At 37.6% G+C, this 12,980-nt stretch overlaps 1 long non-coding RNA gene across 1 annotated transcript; it reads right to left on the reverse strand.

Moving 5' to 3' along the window:
- Positions 1 to 1,567: 1,567 nt before the first annotated feature.
- Positions 1,568 to 9,735, reverse strand: LOC134326872 (uncharacterized). Its single transcript, XR_010014621.1, has 2 exons — positions 9,424 to 9,735; positions 1,568 to 1,821 (listed from the first exon to the last, which is right to left on the reverse strand). It is a non-coding gene; the product is annotated as an uncharacterized LOC134326872 (long non-coding RNA).
- Positions 9,736 to 12,980: the final 3,245 nt, after the last annotated feature.

Raw genomic sequence — 12,980 nt, forward strand, 5'->3', positions numbered from 1 at the left:
AAAACCAAGGGGAGCTTTACTGCGCATGCGCGACTTTACGTACTACTTATGGCGTAAGTGCGTCGAATTTACGTCCATATCATTTACACTATTTTCCCCCATAAAAATTGCCCCATTTATTTATGTAATACATACCTTTTTGTAAGTATTCATATTTAATTACTATTAATATTTATTAGATCCAAGAGAAAGTTTAATCAGGAAAATAAATATACACTTCTGCTGGCTTTAAAAGTAGCATTGAGGACACAAAACCATGGACTAACATTAAATGTGCTTTGCATTATTTCTTTCTCCCACGATAATTAGGACTACATATTGCACATATTTATATATATGCCAGCGTAAATAGCTGTGAATGCCTGTGTGATTTCTGCCTGATTGGTATGCACTTTTCTAGTAATACCCTTTACTTAATCAAATAATAAAATGCACTATTACGCTTTGTGTCACCATTTCCCCGCAACTACCATCTTTTTATTTCTCAGTCTGATTGCAAGCACAGATCGGGCAGATTTTCGCATTCAAGACCCATTTCATAGTGCAAAGAAGCCTTTAAGCATGCTAATGAATAGAGATGGACCGATCAGGGGTTTTGGCATTCACGCACGCAGGTTTAATGTTATCCAGTTCAGTCTGAAAAAAAACTTAAAAAGAGCCTCACAGTGAAGATAAACCGGAGACAAACGCAAAACGCGCGTGTGTGTGCGTGTGCGCCTTTAAGAGAGACGCTTTGTTCAGTGTCGCTAAGTGATTCATGATTCGATTCGTTTTCATGCAAAGCGTAAGTTTCTCTTCTCAGTTATCTCTCTGTTTACTGTTATTAAATGTCGTTGTATTAATAAAATGTAGTTTTAAATAAACAGCAGATGCTTCAGAACAGTTTGTGTGACTCTTTTACATTAAAAAGCTTAATTATACAGCTTAATTAAACTGCTATTACCACAGATCTGTAACCGAGTCAGACTCGTCCCGGCTAAGTAAGCTTAAAGTTCAGCAGATGATCCTGAACTAACAAATTTGGTAATGAATAAACTTTTGCCTCTGATTGGCTCTGTAACGTTTTCTGTTCTCATCTACATCACGAGTAAGAACCGCTTACGATTTACCAAAGTGAACCAGGAGTTTATATAACGTGCTGATAGAATCGACTCAGATGTGACCGGGTTGAATTATCTTTTTAAAGTAAATATTACAATCAGCAAAATTACATCGTATGTATGATGCACAACGTTAATGATGTTATTTTAGGTCATGAAGAGCTTTCACTGTGGTTTCTGTACGATGGTTAATTAATTTTGATGTGATGGTTGGTGCGTCGTAGCTCAAAGTCTGGATCAATCCACTGAGCTGTTAAGCTTAACATGGTCTTTATATATCACACGATCGGATCGGCTACATTTGGGAAATATCGACCGATCGTCGATAGCATATTTTGATTAAAAATCGGCCGATACCGATTCATAGCCGATCGATGGTCCCATCTCTACTAATGAACCATCGTCACGACTAAAGAATCATTTTTAAAAATGTGTGCAAATCAGGACAACAATCGAGTACAGTTAGGTAACATTTATATGTACTTTATTTGTGCTTGTAAATAGACACAGACAAAAAGCAGCATGAACAATTACATTAAAGCATAAACATTTACCGCCACAAGTGCAACACGATCGCTGTTCCACCCGCTTGCAACCAACTTAGCTCATCGCTGCTGTTAACAGATGATCATTTATCCAAATAACGCTCGCTGGCATCTTTGCTGAGCTCGTATCGGTGTGGTTTGCTCTCATTTTGCCTCTGCTTCTCCAGCTTTCACTGCTACAAAAGAGTAAAAAAATAGCAATAAGTGTCTTTGCTGCTACTTTTACTGTATCGCTGACTAAAACAACACATCACATCTGAGACACTGAGCACACGTGACTGAGAGGGCCAATGAGCAACCAGTAATAAGTAGTGGTGTGCGATACTGAAAAATTGGGAATCCATCTGATACCAAGTAAACATGGGGCCAGCATCACCCATACTTTTTACTTATAAAAGCAGTTTATTTACTTTCATGTAGGGGAGAGCAGTGTGTCATGATTTATGAGCTGAATGGATCATCAGTATGCTATGACCACTACATGATTTTGTGATATTTTAATTTCTAATGTTAATTAGTTCATCATGTGCACATTAAAACCCAGGACAGCAACATTTTTAGGCAAATAAAAAAAAGGATCGATTCTGATCAATTCGCCCACACCTGCTATTCAGGCAATACAAATCATCAAAGGAAACATAAATGTAGTGATGAAGCTGGCAAGAAACTAAATCCCACAACAACCCCAAACATGAAGCGTGTTTAACATTAAATGTAAATACCAAATGTGGCTGTTCAACAAAATACTGCTTCTAATGTTTTATATTATTAAGTACAGTCAAAAGGCATCGTGTGTAACTGAGGAGGACATACTGCACTTGTTCTAGGGGGATTTTAATCTCAGAAGAATCACAAATACAGCTTTTTTTGGTCACTTTAAGCTCATTCAGTTTGGTTCCAGACTCCATAATATAGTTCTTACAGACACAGAGCTAGCTACTGTAGCAGCTAATAACGAAAAGCTTTTAGGAAGGTAAAACGTTAAATTGTGAAATTGCTTCATGATATTTGGAAAACGAGCTTCGGTGCCGTTGCTTTACTTTGTAAACAAAACCACGTGATTCAGAAAACCGAAGCAAGCCGAACGAAGCGACGCTAAAGATCGTCGGGAGTCGGGTTGCCATGGATACGACAACATTGACCGCTCGGTTTCTGCTGAAGAAGGCTTTTGAATGAATCAGCCATGTAATAATAATAAAACGAACTTAATGTATGTTTAAATACAATAATATGGAACACAATACATATTGAAATTTGTTCTTAAAGTCGTTTAGTCGGTACCCTGTGGAGTAGCTTGGTAGCTGTATGTGAGTAAACCATTGTGGAGTTCGAAACCAAACTAAAAGAGCTTGAAATGGCTACAGAGGAATAAATATGATGAAATATGTACAATAAAGACTTTACATTGTGTGTTCAGTACATCAACTATACGAAAGACATTACAGCTGTGACTTAATATCGGTGTTCTGTCGATTTATCCTACCCATCGATTTGTCCTACCGAGCATGCGCACATCGGTTTTCACGCGTTTTGGGGAACGCCTATAATTCTGTGCTACCTTTGCCTAATTTATTTCTTCTAGCGGTTAGTAACGTATGGTTTCGTTTTAATTCTTTAAAAACTTTAAAGTTTAAGTGTATGTAATGCCGTTATTATGTGACTTAAAAAAAAAAAAGCTATATAAAAATTTTCAAAGTGCTTAAATAAGCTGTACTCGATTGATTACAGTTAATTAACTGTGTATCTAATAATGCTGTGTGTTAACGATGTATTTAACCACGTTTATACATGTCTTTGGTCATTTCAGATCCGTTTTTCATACATATAGAAAAGCCAATGTGTACAGTAACGGTTGTTTGAAGTTAAAGTTGAGTTTAAAGTTAATTACTGAATGAATATGTTGAGCATTTATTACGTTTTTATGTACTTAGTTATTTGTATATTTTTTGCTGCTCCCTTGTCAGTTTAGTTCTAATTATTTGAGATGTTCCTCGGGTTAGAATATTATTTACTACAAAATCAAAATGTTTTGTATACTGGCTAATACACAAGATGTTCTGTTAATAAAGATGTCTATATACATATACAGGGGTTGGACAAAATAACTGAAACACCTGTCATTTTAGTGTGAGAGGTTTCATGGCTAAATTGGACCAGTCTGGTGGCCAATCTTCATTAATTGCACATTGCACCAGTAAGAGCAGAGTGTGAAGGTTCAATTAGCAGGGTAAGAGCACAGTTTTGCTCAAAATATTGCAATGCACACAACATTATGGGTGACATACCAGAGTTCAAAAGAGGACAAATTGTTGGTGCACGTCTTGCTGGCGCATCTGTGACCAAGACAGCAAGTCTTTGTGATGTATCAAGAGCCACGGTATCCAGGGTAATGTCAGCATACCACCAAGAAGGACAAACCACATCCAACAGGATTAACTGTGGACGCAAGAGGAAGCTGTCTGAAAGGGATGTTCGGGTGCTAACCCGGATTGTATCCAAAAAACATAAAACCACGGCTGCCCAAATCACGGCAGAATTAAATGTGCACCTCAACTCTCCTGTTTCCACCAGAACTGTCCGTCGGGAGCTCCACAGGGTCAATATACACGTCCGGGCTGCTATAGCCAAACCTTTGGTCACTCGTGCCAATGCCAAACGTCGGTTTCAATGGTGCAAGGAGCGCAAATCTTGGGCTGTGGACAATGTGAAACATGTATTGTTCTCTGATGAGTCCACCTTTACTGTTTTCCCCACATCCGGGAGAGTTACGGTGTGGAGAAGCCCCAAAGAAGCGTACCACCCAGACTGTTGCATGCCCAGAGTGAAGCATGGGGGTGGATCAGTGATGGTTTGGGCTGCCATATCATGGCATTCCCTTGGCCCAATACTTGTGCTAGATGGGCGTGTCACTGCCAAGGACTACCGAACCATTCTGGAGGACCATGTGCATCCAATGGCGGTGCCGTGTATCAGGATGACAATGCACCAATACACACAGCAAGACTGGTGAAAGATTGGTTTGATGAACATGAAAGTGAAGTTGAACATCTCCCATGGCCTGCACAGTCACCAGATCTAAATATTATTGAGCCACTTTGGGGTGTTTTGGAGAAGCGAGTCAGGAAACGTTTTCCTCCACCAGCATCACGTAGTGACCTGGCCACTATCCTGCAAGAAGGATGGCTTAAAATCCCTCTGACCACTGTGCAGGACTTGTATATGTCATTTCCAAGACGAATTGACGCTGTATTGGCCGCAAAAGGAGGCCCTACACCACACTAATAAATTATTGTGGTCTAAAACCAGGTGTTTCAGTTATTTTGTCCAACCCCTGTATGTGTGTGTGTGTGTGTGTATGTATATATATATATATATGTATATATATATATATATATATATATATATATATATATATATATATATATATAATAGATATATAAATATATATTATTTATATATATATATATATAAATATATAAATATATATATATAATAGATATATAAATATATATTATTTATATATATATATATAAATATATAAATATATATATATAATAGATATATAAATATATATTATATATATATATATATATATATATATATATATATACAGTGTATCACAAAAGTGAGTACACCCCTCACATTTCTGCAAATATTTCATTATATCTTTTCATGGGACAACACTATAGACATGAAACTTGGATATAACTTAGAGTAGTCAGTGTACAGCTTGTATAGCAGTGTAGATTTACTGTCTTCTGAAAATAACTCAACACACAGCCATTAATGTCTAAATGGCTGGCAACATAAGTGAGTACACCCCACAGTGAACATGTCCAAATTGTGCCCAAATGTGTCGTTGTCCCTCATGTGTCAAGGTCCCAGGTGTAAATGGGGAGCAGGGCTGTTAAATTTGGTGTTTTGGGTACAATTCTCTCATACTGGCCACTGGATATTCAACATGGCACCTCATGGCAAAGAACTCTCTGAGGATGTGAGAAATAGAATTGTTGCTCTCCACAAAGATGGCCTGGGCTATAAGAAGATTGCTAACACCCTGAAACTGAGCTACAGCATGGTGGCCAAAGTCATACAGCGGTTTTCCAGGACAGGTTCCACTCGGAACAGGCTTCGCCATGGTCGACCAAAGAAGTTGAGTCCACGTGTTCGGCGTCATATCCAGAGGTTGGCTTTAAAAAATAGACACATGAGTGCTGCCAGCATTGCTGCAGAGGTTGAAGACGTGGGAGGTCAGCCTGTCAGTGCTCAAACCATACGCCGCACACTGCATCAACTCGGTCTGCATGGTCGTCATCCCAGAATGAAGCTGACGCACAAGAAAGCCCGCAAACAGTTTGCTGAAGACAAGCAGTCCAAGAACATGGATTACTGGAATGCCCTGTGGTCTGACGAGACCAAGATAAACTTGTTTGGCTCAGATGGTGTCCAGCATGTGTGGCGGCGCCCTGGTGAGAAGTACCAAGACAACTGTATCTTGCCTACAGTCAAGCATGGTGGTGGTAGCATCATGGTCTTGGGCTGCATGAGTGTTGCTGGCACTGGGGAGCTGCAGTTCATTGAGGGAAACATGAATTCCAACATGTACTGTGACATTCTGAAACAGAGCATGATCCCCTCCCTTCGAAAACTGAGCCTCATGGCAGTTTTCCAACAGGATAACGACCCCAAACACAACCTCCAAGATGACAACTGCCTTGCTGAGGAAGCTGAAGGTAAAGGTGATGGACTAAACCCAATTGAGCACCTGTGACGCATCCTCATGTGGAAGGTGGAGGAGTTCAAGGTGTCTAACATCCACCAGCTCCGTGATGTCATCATGGAGGAGTGGAAGAGAATTCCAGTAGCAACCAGTGCAGCTCTGGTGAATTCCATGCCCAGGAGGGTTAAGACAGTGCTGGATGATAATGGTGGTCACACAAAATATTGACACTTTGGGCACAATTTGGACATGTTCACTGTGGGGTGTACTCACTTATGTTGCCAGCCATTTAGACATTAATGGCTGTGTGTTGAGTTATTTTCAGAAGACAGTAAATCTACACTGCTATACAAGTTGTACACTGACTACTCTAACTTATATCCAAGTTTTATTTCTATAGTGTTGTCCCATGAAAAGATATAATGAAATATTTGCAGAAATGTGAGGGGTGTACTCACTTTTGTGATACACTGTATGTGTGTGTGTGTGTGTGTGTATATGTATATATATACATATATATATATATATATGTATATATATATATATATATATCATATATATATATATATATATATATATATATATATATATATATATATATATATATATATATATGATATATATATATATATATATATATATATATATAAATAATACACACTACATAGACAAAAGAACTCGCTTGTAGTTCTACAATTACTGACTGTAGTCCATCTCTTTTTTTCTACATGTTTCCCCTTCATGCTGTTCTTCAATGGTCAGGACCCCCACAGGACAGGTATTATTTAGGTGGTGGATCATTCTCAGCACTTCAGTGACACTACCATGGTGGTGGTGTGTTATTGTGTGTTGTGATGTAAATGTAAATGTTGTGATGGTATGAGAAGTGCTGCTGAACTTTTAAAATACAATGTCCACTGTATTAGACATTCCTACCTAGTTGGTCCACCTTGTAGATGTAAAGTCAGAGATGATCGCTTCATCTTCTAGACCTTCATCAGTGGTCACGGGACACTGCCCACAGGGTGCTGTAGGCTGGATATTTTTGGTTGGTGGACCACTCAGTCCAGCAGTGATGTGTTTAAAAAATTAGCACTGCTGTGTCTGATCCATTCATACCAGCGCAACACACACTAACACACCACCATGTCAGTGTCACTGCAGTGATGAGAATGATCCACCACCCAAATTATACCTGCTCTGTGGTGGTCCTGTGGGGGGTCTGACCACTGAAGAACAGGGTGAAAGCAGGTTAAAAAGTATGTTGAGAAACAGATGGGCTAAAGTTAGTAATTGTAGAACTACAGAATGCTTATACATAGTAAGTTTTTTAGGATGAACCCAAGTTCATATGCATGTATAAATAACAAAGCTGGAGGTAATATTGTTATTGAACATTTTAAAATAGTTAGAATTTTGCTAAACCAGATTTTGCCACTGTCTCCATTAATTAATAGGAATTATAAAGCCAAGTGAACTTCATGACAGCAGGGCTGAGTGGTGATTTAAGAAAATGCAGAGGATTACTGATTACAAGACAGAGCTGACAAGAGCATGATTGAAATGATAGATATTTAGAGCAGCTATATTATACAGATTTTTATCAAATTTTACCTTTATTATTAAAAAGTTATTGTGAACATTATTTACTGATTTGTACAGCATTGTTACCTATTTTACTCAGGTGCAGTGTGACATTACATGGGTACATTTTAATGTGCAGAATTTAACAAATCACACCCAAAATTTGTTGTTGTTGTTGTTGTTAATAAACTAGTTTAAATATTACACAATTATTTGAGATGTATGGGCTGTATAGTGGCTTAGTGGGTAGCCTTGTTGATTCACAGCAAGAAGGTCCTGGGCTCCATTTACAGGTGGATTCTTTCTGTGAGGAGTTTGCATGTTCTCCCCATGTCTATGTGTGTTTTTTCTGGGTGCTCTAGTTTTCTTCCACAGTCCAAAGACATGCAAGTGAGGTGCATTGAAGACACAAAACTGCATATGACTGTGTTTGATTTTAAATTTGTGAACTAATAAATCTATAGATGTGAATAGATGTGTAATGAGTAACTACCTGCCCTGTAATGGATGTAACCATGTTAAAATCCTAATAAATAAATTAAAAATTAAGATAAATGTCTGACAGACAGGTCAATAAATCAAGTGTGCTACCCATCATTTGTAATAAAATATAAGCCTATCGAGATGTGCTACCTATAGTTTATAATAATATACAGACCTATAGAGATGTCCTACCTATAGTTTATAATATTATACAGACCTATAGAGATGTGCTACCTGTAGTTTATAATAATATACAGACCTATAGAGATGTGCTACCACTAATTATAATAATATACAGACCTATAGAGATGTGCTACCACTAATTATAATAATATACAGAGCTATCGAGATGTGCTACCTGTAGTTTATAATAATATACAGACCTATAGAGATGTGCTACCACTAATTATAATAATATACAGAGCTATCGAGATGTGCTACCTGTAGTTTATAATAATATACAGAGCTATCGAGATGTGCTACCACTAATTATAATAATATATAGAGCTATCAAGATGTGCTACCTATAGTTTATAATAATATACAGAGCTATCGAGATGTGCTACCACTAATTATAATAATATATAGAGCTATCAAGATGTGCTACCTATAGTTTATAATAAGATATAAAGCTATCAAGATGTGCTACCTATAGTTTGTAATAAGATAAACATAATTCTAATAAAAATAGATCAATAAAACTTAAATATTTACTACAGGAATACATTTCGATAGGGTAGGACAAATCGACAGATAGATCTATAAATCTGCACTACGGTAGGAAATTTCGATAGGGTAGGACAAATCGACAGATAGATCTATAAATCTGCACTACGGTAGGAAGTTTCGATAGGGTAGGACAAATCGACAGAACATCGGCACTTGTTAGCTTAGCCGCTAGTGCTACCTGCTAAGCTAATTGGGGTGATTTCTGATTCTAAAAGCTCTCCGTATTTATCATTCTCCATCATATTAATATTGTAACACGTACCTGTTTGTAAGTAGCTGCTCTCAGAAGGGCTGTAGATGAATTCAGATGTTTAAAGCGCTCAGATTTCTTGTCTCCGGTGCTTTACTCTCTCGTCACTTCTGAGCTGAAACGTTAGCGTATCACCACCAAGCGGAATTTATTCCACGTAGTTGTGCTTGTCTGGTGAATAAATGTGTCCATTTTGAATGTAGATCGAATATATTTGTCATCGTTCATTTAAACTTAACTACAGGTGCCGATCTGTTCACATTTAGAAGCACAAAATCAAGAGCAATTATTCATCAAAATAAACACACGCATGGGAGCCCCACTACGCATGCTCCGATTCACGAAGCTGACTACGTCACGGGGTGGTTCGTGAATTTGCATGGGGGGGCGGAAAGTGCGTAAGGGGCGTTGACCTCATTTTTTTTTTTTTATAATTTTTTTTTTTTTTAATTAACAATATTACATAAATATACATATAGTATATATGAACACAGCGTTTACCTAATTTACACTATAGTTTCCATTCAAATTGCCCCCATTTTCCACTGGATTTAGTGCAGTAATTACAATTGGCCACTTGATGGCGCCACAACCCCTTATTTTGCCTTTCACTAAGTAAGTACTGAACACCAAATATGCTTCCAAACTTTCTTGACTGCTGGACCTTTAAACCTAAATTATCTGCCCCCCCTTAAATAATTTAACACCTCAAGGGTCATACATATGTATAAAACAAAATGAAAGTCTTTGAACAATGGGCTTGTGTATTACACGGATATCACAGCATTGAAAACAGATGCTGAGATATTCTTGTTTACATTCCCCCTGTTATTCCAGTTTTAAAAAATGCACTCTTCTTTATTGCTTTAAACATCTAACATGCCTGTATGTTCTTTGATTTACTTTTCGAAGCGAAGTATGTCTATTTTTAGGGATTTTAATAATCTATACATGTGATTTCTTTAACCAACAATTGTGCGACTAAAAAGCTGTTTGATTATTTTCATCTAATTTCCATGTATTTTGGTGTGCTGAAAACGAAAAAAATATTGAAAAAAATCCTGGACGTCAGGATTTGCCACAAAATGCAAAATTCTCTTCAAATTTAGTAAATTTTTCAAAATTTTTGGTATTTCTTGATCTTAGGGTTTTTAACCAAATTTAAAGTCAAAATTACTATCTATTAATTCATTCACATCTGTGCATTCAAGATATACAATACCAAAAAAATATAACTTTCAATTGGTTCTTCGTAAACTTAAATATGAAGACCACGGTTGGCAAGTGTGCGGGGATTTGAAAGTCTTGTGCATGCTGCTCGGGCAACAAGCTGGGTATACCAAATACCCTTGTTTTCTGTGTCTATGGGACAGTCGAGACCGACAAAATCACTGGCAGCCGAGGGTGCTCACAGTTGGTGAAAAAAATGTCCTCCGAGAAACTTTGGTACCTCCCGATGAAGTTCTTCTACCACCTCTCCACATAAAATTGGGATTGATGAAGCAATTCGTAAAATCCCTTCCAAGAGATGGAGAATGCTTCAAATACTTGGTCATCAAGTTTCCAGGCCTCTCTGAGGCAAAATTGAAGAAAGGTGTGTTCATCGGACCAGACATTAGAAGGCTTATAGCTGATCAAGAGTTTATCAATACCATGACGGATCCTCAAAAAGAAGGGTGGATTGCATTTACAGAAGTCATAAAGAAATTTTTAGGCAATAACAAAGATCCTGACTACAAAAAGATCGTTGGACGAATGCTGAAAGCATTTCAAGCTTTAGGTTGCCTGATGAGTTTGAAAGTGCATTTCCTCCACTCCCACCTTGACAACTTTCCTGAAAATTTGGGAGCTGTGAGTGAAGAGCAAGGTGAACGATTCCACCAGGACATTAAAGAGATGGAAAGAAGATACCAGGGAAGATGGAGCATTACAATGATGGCAGACTACTGTTGGACGCTTCAGAGACATTTCAGATGCTACTCACAAGCGTAAATGTACCAAGAGGAGCCTCACAAGGAAGAAGAATCGATTTGAGTGTGTGTTAGTGAGCTCATTCCAGTAAAAAAAATGATTTTCATGAAAAATTTGTAATAAACCATCTGCTTACGAGATCACAAAATAGTGTTAGATTTTTATGGGTTTTTTTACAGACAAATCTACAAAATCATGCCCAAATTCATCACACACACTTCCCATAATGCCCCATTATCCTTCCAAAAGCTTTAGCAGCTAACTCTTTCAGTCAAAACCATTTTTCCTTTCAGTTTTTTCCATGGATTTATGAACATACTTAAATATTTACAATAAAGTCAGCCATACAGCAGACAAGGTTGTTATTGCTATAAGCTATAGACAATGTCATAATTAGGGCCTGAAAAAGGTAACTAATGTCACTTTTCCACTGCTCTGCTGATACTCTATAGATGGTACATATTTAATCTGTGATCCCAGATTAAGTGGTTGTTACCATTGTCAAGTGACCCATACTGTACCTATGTACTAAATTTAGTTACCCTTCTTGACCAGGGACCAAGCGCACCCAAGCAGGCCATATACATGAAGCATAAAACAGCATAGACCATAAAGGGTCAAACAAAATCACCATTAGAGTGAGAAATTAGAAGCACTATATTTAAAACCCAACTGCAATAAATTGTTGCTATGAAGCACATAAAAAACTTAAACAGACAATGAAACATCACAACAACCACAGTGGGCAAAAAAAAAAAATAGTCTTGCTGTTGCTACTGCCATTGTTGACAGTTAGTGTGTCGTATTTGAGCTCAGCATTTGGTAAGAATGGCATCACAGCCTCACCTTCAGCAAACTGCTCTTACTTTCATTGTGCAACTGGAAACAGACAATAACACATTAGGTACAGCACAGGACGTGCTGGATTCAGGGTGTAACATCAAAGTCTTACCCCTCTATCAAGTCTGACATGTTGCAGCAGATCATTTAAATCACAGTTTGTTTATTTATTTACGAGGGGTCTTCAAAAAGTCTAACTCTATTTATTAAGAAATTAAAAAACAAATGACATCACTTTTCTACATAGTGTCCTTTCTTTGCGATGCATTTTTTCCAGCGTCGTACCATTTTAATGCCATCAGCAAAAAAAATTATTCCGCTTAAAGCTTCTCTGAGCGGTCCAAAAAAGTGGAAATCAGATGGAGCTAAATCCAGGCTATAAGCTGTCTCTCAGTCTCTCAGACACGAGCAATTACTACTCCCCCCACCCTCACAGTTTCCGAAGAAAATATAACAGTGAGGAAACTTTTTGAAGATCCCTTGTACTAAACCTTTTAACCTGTGTCTGAATGGTTTTATGCTTCCCCAGTCTAGAAGATTGAATAATATAATGAACAAGCAGATGTACAAGTGTTAAGCACATTATAAAGCTTTTACTACGGTCATTCCAGTCCACTGACCTTACACCATTGAAAAGATGTGAGATTCATTTAGGCTTAGGACCTAGGAGCCTGAAAGGTCTGGAGATCATTTTAATTGAGTTTTTTGCCCCTAGGGCCTATCAAGCAATACAGGTAAAAAATCATAATAGTGTTATT

Source organism: Trichomycterus rosablanca, chromosome 14 (genome assembly GCF_030014385.1).
Source record: "Trichomycterus rosablanca isolate fTriRos1 chromosome 14, fTriRos1.hap1, whole genome shotgun sequence".
NCBI lineage: Eukaryota > Metazoa > Chordata > Actinopteri > Siluriformes > Trichomycteridae > Trichomycterus > Trichomycterus rosablanca.